Source organism: Pavona decussata, unplaced genomic scaffold, assembly GCF_977016875.1.
Source record: "Pavona decussata unplaced genomic scaffold, jaPavDecu1.1 SCAFFOLD_155, whole genome shotgun sequence".
In the NCBI taxonomy this organism is placed as follows: Eukaryota; Metazoa; Cnidaria; class Anthozoa; order Scleractinia; family Agariciidae; genus Pavona; species Pavona decussata.
In genome coordinates, this window is record NW_028145567.1 from 381873 (window position 1) to 395623 (window position 13751).

Here is a 13751-nt window from a genome sequence, read left to right on the forward strand (position 1 = left end):
AGAACATGCTCTGCGCCAGCCCTCGCATCCAACTGGAAAAATAAAGCGTGGAAAAATGTGGCTGAATGTCAGTTCTCTAAGGTCCTTTTTTTCTTTTTTTCATTTTAGCAATAGGGTTTTAGAGAATCTTCTGTTTAAAGTGGCTCTTTGTTTATCCCTTTGCCAAATTTTGGAAAGTTTCGGTAAAAATCGGTGTTGGCATTATAATAAGTTATCTCGGACTCCTAAGCTATTTTTATACGGTGTTCACTTATTTTCGAGCTAAAAATATCAACTATCAATAGACGAAGGCAACCTAATATTTAATTTAATCATTAACACAGTTTTGCTTGAAAACAAATGGCAATTTTTTTCGGTAAATTGAAATTTACCATTAATACCTTGCACTATGGACTAGGCTTTGCAATTGTAGCCATAATTAACGAAAGCGCATTTTATGCTAGTTATTTCTGGTGAACAACTCAAAACTTGATTGTCCATCGACGTTTACGATTGTTCTCTTCCAATAATTATTTTGCTTGATCGCAAAACCTAATTCTTTATTCTTGTATTCTTAATCTTGCTTCAGCAACAGCCAGCAAATCAAACCACAGATACCCTCTGTAGGATGCCAAATTGCACTGTCCATTCCCATGGTGCTTCGGGCAGCATAGCAGTGCGCGTTGGTCACGTGAAAGCTATTTTGGAAGAAATACAAGGAACACTTGCAAATGATGTACGACCTAACTTTGCGAAAATAGCTTCCAAGAAACGGATCTGTCCTTGAAGAAAGCAATTGCTGTCAAATAATCTCGATTCGAGACGGAAGTCTATCAATGTATCACCCGCCGCAAAAGCATGCACAAAGAAGCTAGCAGTAGTATGTTGTTGTTCTAGAAGTTAACTATGGTATTTAAAGGAAATTTCAAATTTACTATTCTATAACTGATGGTACGTTTAGATTGAATAATAAAGAGGAGAAAATAAAAGTGTTCATAAAGGAAATTCAGCCTGTTCTATTGGGTTAAAACATTTTTTTTTTAGCATGTAAATTGACAAAATCATCAAAAGCAACTCATCTTATTGAAAGGGAGAATTCCCACTGTTGTGTAAATTTCACTAAGGTGCGGGCGTAAGTTCAACTGGCTTTACACACGTAAATAGAAAGGAAGGCGATGTGTGTGCCGGTTGCGTATAGGACGTACAATTGTTGAATGGCACTCAACCTTTTATGTTTATCCAAACCGTTTGTACATTGATTCTTATTTTATTTGCAGCGTACGCAAAGCCAGTTACGTTTACATCCGTGTATCCACGACAGTTGAAAGTCACCTTAACTGATGCAGTAAAGACTATGCGTTGTTAAAATATGAGCGTCCCCTTGATCTTTCGCGGTTAAATTTGCGGCTAAATTTGTTAGAAAAAAAGGACTTTACGACCCTTTTACTGCGGGATTCAGTGCTAGTAGAAGGAAGAGTGTGTCATCCAATTTCCAAACACCGGGAAGTGGGTTGAAAACATGAGGCGAAGCATAGTATTTTTTAACCCTCCATTAACACTCTTGGTGATTATTCGAAGCGAAAGCTCACCAATATTTGTAATCAATATATTGAATAATAAAACAATGATTCTGCTCAATCTTTCGGAATATCCCCAGATTTTAGCCAAGTCGGCCTAAGCCTCGTCGGCTAAGCATCAGGCGGTATTCCGCGCGGTTTCGCAGTACTGTCTTTTGATGCTGTTTGAATGCTGTTTGATATGCTTTACAGAGTGGCTGTAACTTCTTCGTCACTTTTTTTCCCAAAGTGCAACCGCAAATTAATGTATGATCGTCTGAAAGTTAAATCATCCCTTGAGCGCCCTGATTTTCCAGCGCAAATTAAAACTGATTGCTTGATATGTTATTCAACTGAAGGCCCTGCAATTGCTTCCTCAAAGAAGCAGGACGTTACATACAAGGTAAACATGGTGGGGATTTGCCTATTGTAATTGCGCTAAGTACGTCTCTGTCATCCTGTATTTACATTTTCCCCCGAGTATGGAACGGAATAAATTTGAAAAGAAAAAATCGCCTACGTTGTAGGCTAATTTTAAACGCTATAAATAAATAGGAAGTTTTACATACCCACTGTTCAGTTCATGGTTATTACCCCTTCACGCCTACCTCCTTCACAAGTGTAAACGATGTCTAATCTAACTTTAGTAGTATACGTACCTCCAGTAAAATCCAATCTGTGTCGCAGTTGGGTTGAACTGTGTGTTTTAACGTAGGTGTTTTTAAAATTCCTAGAACTCCAATTTCTTGGAAAACGATAGTCAATGCATGCATAATGCATATATGTATTCAGATCAGATCAACCTATAACGATCAATACAAAATATAAATATACTCAGTAAAATAATAAATTGCCAGCAAAATTGATGTTGATAAATAGTGATATTTTGGCCAACGAACAGTGAAATTGATAAAATTGCCGACCATGTTTCTGAAAATTTCAATCCCACTCGTGATTCTTAACCAGAGCATTTTGGTTAAATCAGAATGAATATTTAAAATACAGGTTGTCTGATGAAGCTCGTAAACGGTAATGCCAATAAACATATTCAATATTTCTTGCATTTCATTACCCCAAATTTAGTTTGAGAAATCGTGAAATCCTGTTCAGAAAATTGAAAATTTTCACGACCAAGACCTGCTTTTTTCCGGACGGAAAATGGTAACTCGATAACAGTTAAACAGGTGTGCTTGCTTTCGTCAACACTGCTAACCAAGAAATGCGTCTTTTATCGACCTTATGACAAGCCACCGGTCGTATCCAAGAAAAATATTAACTATAATTTCAAACAGCCTACAATTCAAGTCAAATATGTTGAATAAAATAGCGGGTGTACAATTGTACCAAACGTTTCAGCTGAGGCCCAGGTGCAAAAACAGATGATTTATTGAGGAAGTGAACTTGATACGGGTGATCATTTGACAAATGTAACACACCTGTTCATACACGATTGAATCGTATTAGTGTAATTCAGTTTCCTAATCGCATGAACTTGTTAAAATTACTTACATTCATATTTTGATTGGGTTCAGTTCGCATTTTATAGTCATTGTGATAAGTCCTATATAACTTGGAACAAAAACAGCACATTTACATTGGAGGATTTTAATTTCAAGACAACTAATATTTCACTGGTCTATTATTAGCGGCGCAAGTACAGTCGCAACCATAAAAGCTCACATAAAAGCACCCATGGCAACATAAAAACGAGCTCGACATCGTCAATCGTGAACATAAAAGGAAAAACAAAAACAAACGAGAATGTTAACAACTGAGAAATATATTCTCTGAAAACTGGAAACTGGGTAACTAGGGACATATCTTTGACCTCGGTGGGATTTAAACTTAATACCAAATTTGAGATCTTACTAGGATCAAAGATTCTTCTTTGTTCCTAGTTACCCAAGTTCCTTTCGTTTTTTGTATTCACTAAATTATCCACGTCATTGCTATGCGCAGCCAAAACACCTTAATGTTGTCAAAAGCTTTATTTTCTGTGTTGGATGCGCCCTGAACATCGGCAATTCGTCACATCGAAAGTTCTCTCAAGGGACAAGACCACATTTTCAATTCTAGTAAAAAGTTTATTATAAAGTTAATGAGTCGTTAGAGGGTGGATCGCAAGATCCTCCCTCTCCCAAAATAGTTTCCAGAAAATCCCCCTGGTCGTCTTCCCTGGCAATAAGACTACGTGAGGTAAAAGTCGGGACCCGAAAAGAACAGAAATCCTTTTTTAAACCGGAAGAGGCAAATGTCTAATTTCGAGAATTACAGTTCACGATGGTATATAAAGAGAAACGATCAAGCGTTCATAGCATAAAATCAACTCTCAGAAGACAATTGAGAAAGGTTGGACTGAGTAAAAACATTTGTTTGTTAAAGAATGAAAGGTAAGATCTTTGCAATGTCAAAACATTTTGATTTTGTAACCGTATTTAGGGAACTGACAGCATAAGTTAGAAGTACGTTGTATAAAGTTGAAAAACCACACGTAAAAGAAAGAAAATTCGGTTACAAAAACTAAGGAGTTCATAGCTAAAGCGGGCAAAAGTTAATACTTATTCATTCACTTCTTTTTTGTAGGTTTTGCGACCATTATCTGTTTGCTGGCTTACATTACCACGGTTCGAACGTTGACCAGATGCCATCTTGATAAAAACACAGCCTTAATACTGAACAACATTTCGCCAATACTGCGCACGCTAGGAGTAGAAGTGAGCAAGTTGAAGACCATTATGGTTAGTATCTCCCATAACATTGATGTTTTCATACGACTTCCGACGTCATAGTTGTCTTAAACAAGGATCTGCACCATAAAAGGAATAGCTCCTCCCACCTTTGTTACACAGTCATCACTTCAACGTCACATTAGGGATGACGGACATAGTGAGCAAGTAGGAAGTAAACGTTGTGGAATCGGTATAACAAGAAATAAACCTAAACGTGTTTTAAAAAACTGACCCAAGCCGTTAATTAAAAATAATATTTTAGACAAAATACATTACAAGCAAATATCTAGCTTTATTCACGAGGCAGACACGCATACGAAACCGTTCAAATTTATTCTGTCAATATTCTACTGTATCTTCCGCACGGCTTCTGTGATGCTCACAACTCAGTCAGTCTCTACAGTGTAACTGGCGGCTTGGTCAGGCCAAGGTTCCTTTTATAGTGCGGTTTCTGAGCCTTCTTCTCTACAGCAACGGAATCACGAGAAACAGCACAGGAGAAAATTGTTTTGATCTTACCTTGTGCTAGCGTTTTAAAGAGTTTGTAAGCACTTTTTTCCTTGAACATTTGCTTGTGCTAATAAAACTAAGCCCTATTTTCAGGTCATTTGAACTGCTTTCGCTGTGACAGGCCAATGAAATTGCTAGAATTGTGATAGGCGGAGTCATCGGGTTCTTGACCTAAGGCAGAGCTGAGATCCTATCGCCCCTTTATTGTAAAGATCTTGGTATCCCAAAACAGATGCTGAAATTTCGCTATCCTCTATTGTCAATTTCTCGTGTCCCTGTAATAATCCCTTTAAATAACCCGTGTCCCATTGAACCTTAATAGGGCCTCAGAACTCTTTCTCTCTTACGCCAGCCAGTTGATACTGGAATCGAGAATGGAGCATGTTTGTTCTCAAGCTTTCGCAAGCTGTTTTCAAAAAAATTGTGGAAGTTAATTATCCTACGCGAATTCATAAAATCAAAATCCTTTTTGTATGTTTCAGGTGAAAAAGTGGCTAAAGAACCAGCAATATGAATTATCAGACATACAGTTCACAACAGCATCGACTTCACAACCGAACATCAACAAAACAACGGTAGGAAGCTTTTATTATGCAAACCCTATTATTTTCAGTATATTTGACCTGCTCTATAGAAAGCTCAAAACTATCCTGAAGAAATTTTTCGTGATCCCCAGGCCCGTTTCGGTGTCTAATTTATTGTACTTAGTTAAACTCTAGTTAGCTAAATTCTAGTTAAATTCCTCTAGAGTAATTTTCCAACAAATAGCTAATAGCCGTAGGTGATTCTCATTTTCAGTCCTTGTTCGTTTTCGCATGTTGGTTAAAAGGGGCGGTGTCACCGAGTTTTAGTGTGCCTTTGAATAGTGCAGAAAAAAAAAACATATTTGTATAGATTAAAATATTAAAATAATGATCATTATTATATGGCTGGCTCCGCGAGCGGGCAAGATGAGTCAAATCCTGCACTATGATTGGCTACCCGAGCGGGCAAGATGGAGCTATCTTGCCCGCTCGGGATTACCCGTTGCCCGTCCGCTTGGCATCGAAAGTTTAATCCCAACAACAATGCAATCTTTTCTTCGATTTTCTCGTTGTTTTTGGGGAAAACGCTCACTAAAAAATTCGGTAAACTTTCTCAACATTTACCTAAACGAAAGGAAAGAGAATGGAATCGTCCTGGTGTAGTGAAAATTTTGTTTCAGCTACAATGAATGTGAGTTGAATCGGTGAGTTGCTCTGCGTGTAGTAATTTTAGATAGAATTGATTTTGTAAAACGTATTGTCTCAATTAAGTCGAGTGCCAAATTGATAAGTTCTCTAGGTTTGAAATGACTGTATTTAAATCATAGCGTAGTAGAAGTTGCGTTAAGTGTTTAGAGCAATTCAGAAAAGTATTTTTTTCAAGTTCGCCGAAGAAGCTCACGTTTTTAATTTAGCCGCGTCTTGCTTGTTGTAAACAACAAAATCTTGTCAAAGTTTCGCCCAGTTTTCTGACTCACCCGTTTTTTTTTTCGGCTTATGTTGGCATATAATCTCAAAATCTACTGTTTCATTCAAGAATTAATGATTGGAAGCCGAAAACTGTGTAAAAATCCTGAAAAATGTTTATTATTTACGCCACCGCGCGATCGGCTGAAAATGGCGAGTTTGTCGGATTCTATTCAAATCTTCCCGCTCTTGCGAAAATCTAAATTTTTCGTTCTCAATAATTGTATACTCCCTTTAAGCCATTATAAAGTTGGAGCCCTAAGATAATTTAGGATTCCTTGTTTTCCACGATTACATGCTAATCCAAAAATGCACTGAAAATAAATCTTGCACCGGCCGGCTATGAAGAATTTCTTTCCGAGTAGAGCAGTTTCATGTCCTGTTTTGGTTTGTTGTTGTAGTTTTAACTTGAAGGTAAAGCCATATAATAAATCCTTTATTGACCAAGCTTGTTCGGTCAAGATGGCTGGATATTGGCCTCGTTCTTTTTTTGCGTTTTTATGGACCTCGACTTCGTCTCGGTCCATAAAAACGCCAAAAAAGAACTTGGCCAATATCCAGCCATCTTGACCTCACGCTTGGTCAATAACGCATATATATTGTTAACAATTACTCTACGAGTAAGCATGAGCTAGTATTTGTTATGTTTTGCTGCGGATGGCTTGGATGGAAATGGATTACAAGTTCTTCCTGTGTATTTTGGAGAAATTGCTAAAAGCAGACATGTTTATAGTTTGTTCTTCATTGGAGAAATCAGTTAATATTTTTCTTCCGGTGGTTTACGAACAATTTCATGTTAAAAAGAAGGTTCTATGATAAATATTTGAGTAGCTTTGGTCAACATACAGTAAAATCTCTGTGACAGTGCCCTTTAAGTCAAACAAAGTTAAACGTTTTTACTACTCACACACTCATTCTCTTCATGCCGAGTGGCACATAAGGCTTCAATTGTGTTAAAACCTATAACATATTAATTGAAAAGTCCAGTGTTGTTAAAACTAAATACTTGTAACATCAATGCACACTCGAGGAACACTCATCTCAATATACTATTCCATATCGCACAATTTTCCGCTAGCGGGATGACCTTATCCGCTTATTCTATTCCCAAAGCCAGCCGCCATTAGTTTTCGAACTCGAGCACTTTAAGATACCTTCGATTATTTGAAAAAGTGATTTCTGCTGTGTACATAATACACGTATGTAGCGTGGGACCAACTTTGGTCTGACCAGAGGTGAGAATCATCTCTTGAAAATAGACATTTCACTTCCTTTAAATTACGTTTTTTGACACGGGTTTCGTCTTGTTCCTTTGCAGCCCCAAGGCAAGTTAGAAGTTAACCGTCGTATTTTAGAGGCATATGTCCCGTACATCAAAAAGTTCAAAAGGCAATTTGGTGCCTTTTCAGCTGCACAAGATGTGACAAATCGGCTCCAGGAAATAAAATGGACAGTTGAAAATGTCATTTATTTCAGTCAAGTAATTCAACGTGTACTGATGAAGGTAAGTGACTTCTCAGCCATTTTGTGTTAATCTTGGTTTAGTGCTGGACCTTTTTTCGGCTACCAAATTCAAATGGATAAAGTTTCGTTTTACAAAATGCTATTAAGCACAATAGCTGTCACCGCAGCTATAAAGTGAATATCTATGCGTTTGGATGTTTTATATTATTCAAGGGTTGAAATCAGATTCAGTATTATAATACTGCTCTAACGGGTGGTTAAAAACACTTTTAGCTGCAAGACGATAAAGATGCGATAAAAAATGTTGTCATTGGTAGACAACATTTTACTAGTTGATCTAGGGGATAACTATGTTTAAGCAGAAAGTAACTTTAACGCTTTCCCTGGAAAATGGCGGCACTTGAAAAAGTTTTAAGATACACGTATAAAAAACAAAATTTCTTACTTGTGTTGTATACGCATGATAAAATGAAATGTATTTTCCTCATTGCTATGTGTCTATGAAGAAAAACACTTGCTTTACTAGGCGGTCCGTCTTCTTAGCAAGGCTTTCTAAAAAGTGTTTTTCACTGTCACAATTTTTCTAGTATCAGCACATGCACAAGACATTCTCAGGATAGCTGGGTAATATTGGTGGTTAGGAAAGAGCTTCATTTTGCAGTGGATGGAATTTGTTTTGAACATCTTTCTCGTCACTTCTGATCTCATATTTTTGTTGCTACCACGGCATTGCTACTTGTTTATTAACATGTTCACTGGCTTGTTTCTTTATAGAATTCTGGACAACCAAGTACAGCGGCCGTCCGTCCTACAAAAAGCGCCGTCATAAATGCCCCAAACAGCTCTCGTGGTGTTACAACTATTGCCCAGACCTCCGCAACAGTAGTGCAAGCAACGCCCTCCGCAAACATTTTAACACTTCATGGGACTGCTCTGCGAGCGGCTGCCATGTTGGATGATTTGTACATCAACCTCCTTCAAATACGAGCGGATTTTATAATACTTGCTAGGACGTTGTGTTAATCCATTCACAACTACTGGAAACTGATTAACCGATAGACTACCCGAATTTGCACAGCTTAGCCTAATAATAACATTAGAGTTTAGAGTTTACAGAAATTTGACTGGTCAGTTAAAACCGCCCCTATATTTTAATGGCATACATGCAGAAAACCAAGCCGAATATTCATCATAAAAATCAGTTACATTTAACACAAAGAATTGTATTTAAGTTGCATTAAGCTTATTGCTATTTAATGTGGCTAGAATAGATGTAGATTTAAGTCTCTGTGAGATTTTGAAGGTCGTTTATTATTAGACGGAAAGATAGGAGAAATATTGCTTGAACCGAGTTATTAGTTACATTCAATGAATGGTTGAAAATAAAACTGAAGGTTTATAACTAGGATGAGAGAAAGACGAAATATTGCTTTTAAAAGCTATCGGTTACATTCAATGAGTGATTGAAAAAAAAAAAAAAACCCAGGCTTATGCTATTAATAAGACAGAAAGAAAAATGAAATATTGATTAGGCTATGGGTTACATTCAATGAATGGTTAAAAATATAACAGGTTTATAACTAGACAGAATAAGAGATGTAATATTGCTTAAAGCTGCAGATTATTTCAAAGAATGGTGGGAAATAAAACAGGTTTACAATTCGAGGGAAAAACAGATGAAATATTGCTTAAACTGAGTTTAATATGGGTTACATTCAATGAACGACTAAACATAAAACAAATTTAAAACAAACTTGTTATTGATCCTTGCTGGGTGTTGTTCAAACTTCTTTCATACGCGGGCAGTTTAAATGAAAGGGACTGAGCACAAGTCAAAATTGTCCATATTATAGCACGGAGGGGTCCGCATTTAGTATAAGAGATAGAATTCTACATGATGTGATTCGAGTGAGGGGTCCAGCCATTGTAAAGAGCTCCAAAAGTCCGCATTTGTAAGAATCCTTACGAAGAGGTTCGAGTGTATGTATTATGACTATTATACTGCTGTTTCGACAAAGGTTGTCCAAAAAAAGCGTAAAAGCGTACGCGACAACGCCGAAAGGTAGCCTGAGAAATACCAATAAATTTCAATAAAAGCTCAGAATCCACAATGCCTCGACCGTACAGCGAAGACTTGAGATGGCGGGCAATATGGGCTTCTGAGCTTTTATTGAAAATTATTGGGTATTTTCCAACCTACCTTCCGGGATTGTCGCGTACGCTTTCACGCTTTTTTTGGACAACCTTTGTCGAAACAGCTGTATATGTTGAGAGCTTTGCGCTGCGCTGAGTTGTCTATATTCTACTCAATCCCGTCAAGCTGTGACCTCACGAGGCACCGACTACTTATATATGCGTTTTCAACAGTCTTCCTGTCTTGGCCAAAAAGTAGCAAAATGTTTTCGTACTCGTGAACTTTCCTTGAAAACGAATACGGTTTGACGCGTCTTCAAATGTCTCCGTTTCACACATCCACATTAAAAATGGCGCGTTTTGTTGCGAAGTCTCCACTTATGCAACCATTTCACATAGGTCACTTTAGAAAATAATGGCAGGCTGGAACGAAGTGGGCGCGTATTCAACTATGGGATTGCTGGTAGAGTGGGGGTGGGACAACTTGAGCCGGCGCCTTCTGAGTCATGGTTGAAAGCTTAGTAGTCATTGCATTAACGCAAGCTGTACACCTAAACAATTCTGTGTAAAAGTTTTTTCTGTACCAGAATTACAGAGATTTCCCAGTTACATCATAGAAAGAAATTTTTTCCTCAAGATTACAGATCATTTTTCAGAGAACTGTTGAAGCGTACACGATTAATTTAGTTTGCAAACGTTATTCAGCTCGCGAACTTATGCTGGCCCTCCAACGACCCCAACGTTTGAACGCGTGCCAAACCTCGTTCAGGGCTTTTCCCTTGAAAATACTTCCCCTCCCAATTTATAAAGGAAAGAACTGGAAACGAGGTTAACGTATTCCCACTCTTTCCCCAGGCTTATATACTATTTAGTTAATCATTACAAACAAATGTCATTTCTCGGTTCATGATTATTCTCTTTCCAAATACCTGCACCAAAAGTTATGTTTTGTTGTATCGGACAATCTCGTACCCAGAGTCCTCAGGTTGTTTGGCCAGCGGTTGATCGCCAGGAGAGACTCTGGGGTACTGGAATTTGTTTACCATACGTTTCTTCTGGCCACCAACCGCCAGCCAAAGAACTCAAGGTCTCTGGTACGAGATTGCTTTGCAGAAAGTAATATCATTTATTGGCATGTGCCGAGCTAAGCGCAAAAAATAAGTTTTCTTATAGAAAAAATAAAAGGAAAAAAAAAAGGAATTGAATTTGAACAAACCAAGCCAATTTAATTCAAACGTTTGCTCTCACCCGGATCCCCGTGCGCAATCGTTGTCGTGCTTTTTATTACAAATTGAGGATTATAAAACAAAACCGAAAAAAACCTTCTCACACTCATGCGCTTACAACCAAGTAACGCGAGAAGACCGTCAATTTTTTTCCGCGAAGGGTCGGGATGGTTGACCGAGTTTCATTCATCTGGTCACAATTGGTAATGGTAATGGTAATGGTAATGCATTTATATACCGCATTTTCTAGTTATATGTATTCAAATGCGGTTTACATCAGCATATGTCCATTAGCGACCTCATCCTACCCTCCCAACCCATGAAACCATGAAACAGCACAAAGACCAGACCAGCACACCGGGAACTCCATGCCCAACTCTTTACGATTAGTGTCTGGGTTATTTAACGTCCCACAGGGTTATGAACATTGAAGTGTTGTGAGACGGGGCCTACGGTTTATCGTCCTTATCTGAGAAGACTAGAAAGTCTAACCATTTACAGATGTCATTACAAAGGCAGCATTTTCTCCTCAGTTATTTAAAGACCCTGAGTGTTGGTCCGGCCGGGGTTTGAACCCACGACCTCCCGCACGGTAGTCCGATGCTCAATCAACTGAGCTAGCCGGTCTAAATTTGAGTTTACCCTTAAAAGATGTTATAGTTGGCATTCCTCATGGAAATGACTTCTTTAATTACTTGATAATTCTTGGTAAACTATTCGAACAAAACCTTACAAGAAATTATTTAAGAAAGCTTCTCAAATTCTACTTTCCCCAATATTAAGTTTGACTTTGTATAATTATTTTGCTCTGTTGCCCTCACTAAAATTTTTTTCCGTGTCTATTACGTATATTACATAATCTCTCCCTTGAAAACCAATAATATATGATCCTTGTTTTTTTCCCATCTTTAGGGAATTAGTCTTTCTATTTCTGGCCCTTTCTCCGTAATTGTAATACCTGTATTCTCCTAATGTATATTGTGGAGATGACTGGAGAATAATAATAATAATAATAATAATAATAATAATAATAATAAAAAATACTACAGGTAAACTATGTATATGTAATTATATGTAATTATTAATGAATGCTAGTTTGTAACTGTAATTGAAGTATCTGCACTATGTCTGTGGTGTGTTGTCTTTGTCTTTTGTCGTTGTGATTAAAAATTGAAAATGATTAAAAAAAATAAATGAATCGATCTCAGGATAGCACAAGCCAAGGCAACTCCGAGGAGAGAAGTACCCCGCACTTCTGTGGCCTAACGTCTTTGGAGGGTTCCATAACGGCCTTGCCTATTGTTCCCGTGAAGATGAAAGTCAAAGGAAGTCCTTTTGCCATTGTAACGTGTGCGCTCTTGGATAATGGTTCCAATTCTACCGTTCTGCTCGTTCAGCCTTCTGGAACGTCTAGGAATAGGTGGCAAGAAAACGAAACTCAAGTTGACAACCACGGGAAGAAGTGAAGAAGTAGACAGCTTTATTGTTAAGGATTTGCAAATTTCTGACCTAGATGAGAACGTTGTCATTCCTCTGCATGAGACGCTAGCTAGACCAGTTATGCCGGTTTCAAAAGATGAAATCCCTAAACAAGAAGACGTTGAACGGTGGCCACATTTACGAGGATACGTCGAGCTTACAGAATTAGACTCCCAAGTAGAGCTGTTGATCGGCGCCAATGTTCCTGAAGCCCTTCAGCCCAGAGAAGTTATCCCTGCTGCTAATGGAGGTCCATACGCGACAAGAGTGGACCTTGGCTGGGTTATTAACGGCCCTACCGGACGAACGTTAAAGTATATCCCCTCATGTTTCTTTGTGAAATCCATGGAAGCTCATCCTATGTGCGTTACCTGTTCTGACTTTGCTGATACATCCCTCAGTGACGACGTTGGCTTATCCAGAGATGATCTGAAATTCATGAACATCGTTAAAGATTCAGCAATGCAGTGCGAAGATGGTCATTATCAGATAACGCTTTCTTTGAAGAATCCGTCCCTGAAGATGCCGGAGAATAGAGTTCAGGCAGAACGAAGGATTCTCCATTTAAAACGCAAGCTCTTGGGGAATGGAAAGTTCCGAGAAGACTATGTTACCTCTCTTGAAGGTGTGATTAAAGAAGGTTTCGCTGAGAAAGTTCCCCTCGCTGACCTCAGAAGAGCAGACGGCAAGGTTTGGTACATACCGCACCATGGCGTTCCTGGCTGCATGGGTTACCGAAGCTTTCTGAGTTCTCAGTCCACAGACATGTCAAGCCCCCTGACTTTGGAAGAATTACTAGCAGTCAAATTCATCACTTTTGCGATGCCTCTCAGTCTGCGTATGCAGTTTCTTACCTTACCTTTCGCACTTGCTTTGGATAATAAAATGTTTGGTTTGTGTACGAGTTAACGCGTTTGCGACGACATTCGTTCCTTTTTATCGTTTATCTTTACTTGTCTATGTATAACCAAACCTTTACTTATAATAATAACAACAACAAGAAAATTGCCGTTCTGAAGGTACCGGGTAACCTTTAATATCTTTCAAATAGTTTGGTGGGAGTGCTTGTAATTGATTTGTAATTTAGTCTATTCCTACATAATTGTTGTAACTATACAATGGTATTTTATAGTATTTTATGATTGTAAATATGAAATGAGTTTCAAAATGGCAAGTATACGTAAT

The 13751-nt window shown here is 38.1% G+C and overlaps 2 long non-coding RNA genes across 2 annotated transcripts in view; one reads left to right on the top strand and one right to left on the bottom strand.

Moving 5' to 3' along the window:
- The window catches only part of LOC146465714 (uncharacterized), a 55152-nt gene extending 41671 nt beyond the window's left edge, over positions 1 to 13481 (bottom strand). The window contains exon 1 of the long non-coding RNA XR_014868206.1: positions 13426 to 13481. This is a non-coding gene — a long non-coding RNA (uncharacterized LOC146465714). The remainder of the gene's footprint in view (positions 1 to 13425) is intronic.
- LOC146465718 (uncharacterized) lies at positions 6987 to 9410 on the top strand. The gene is made up of 2 exons (XR_014868199.1): positions 6987 to 7768; positions 8503 to 9410. It is a non-coding gene; the product is annotated as an uncharacterized LOC146465718 (long non-coding RNA).
- Positions 13482 to 13751: the final 270 nt, after the last annotated feature.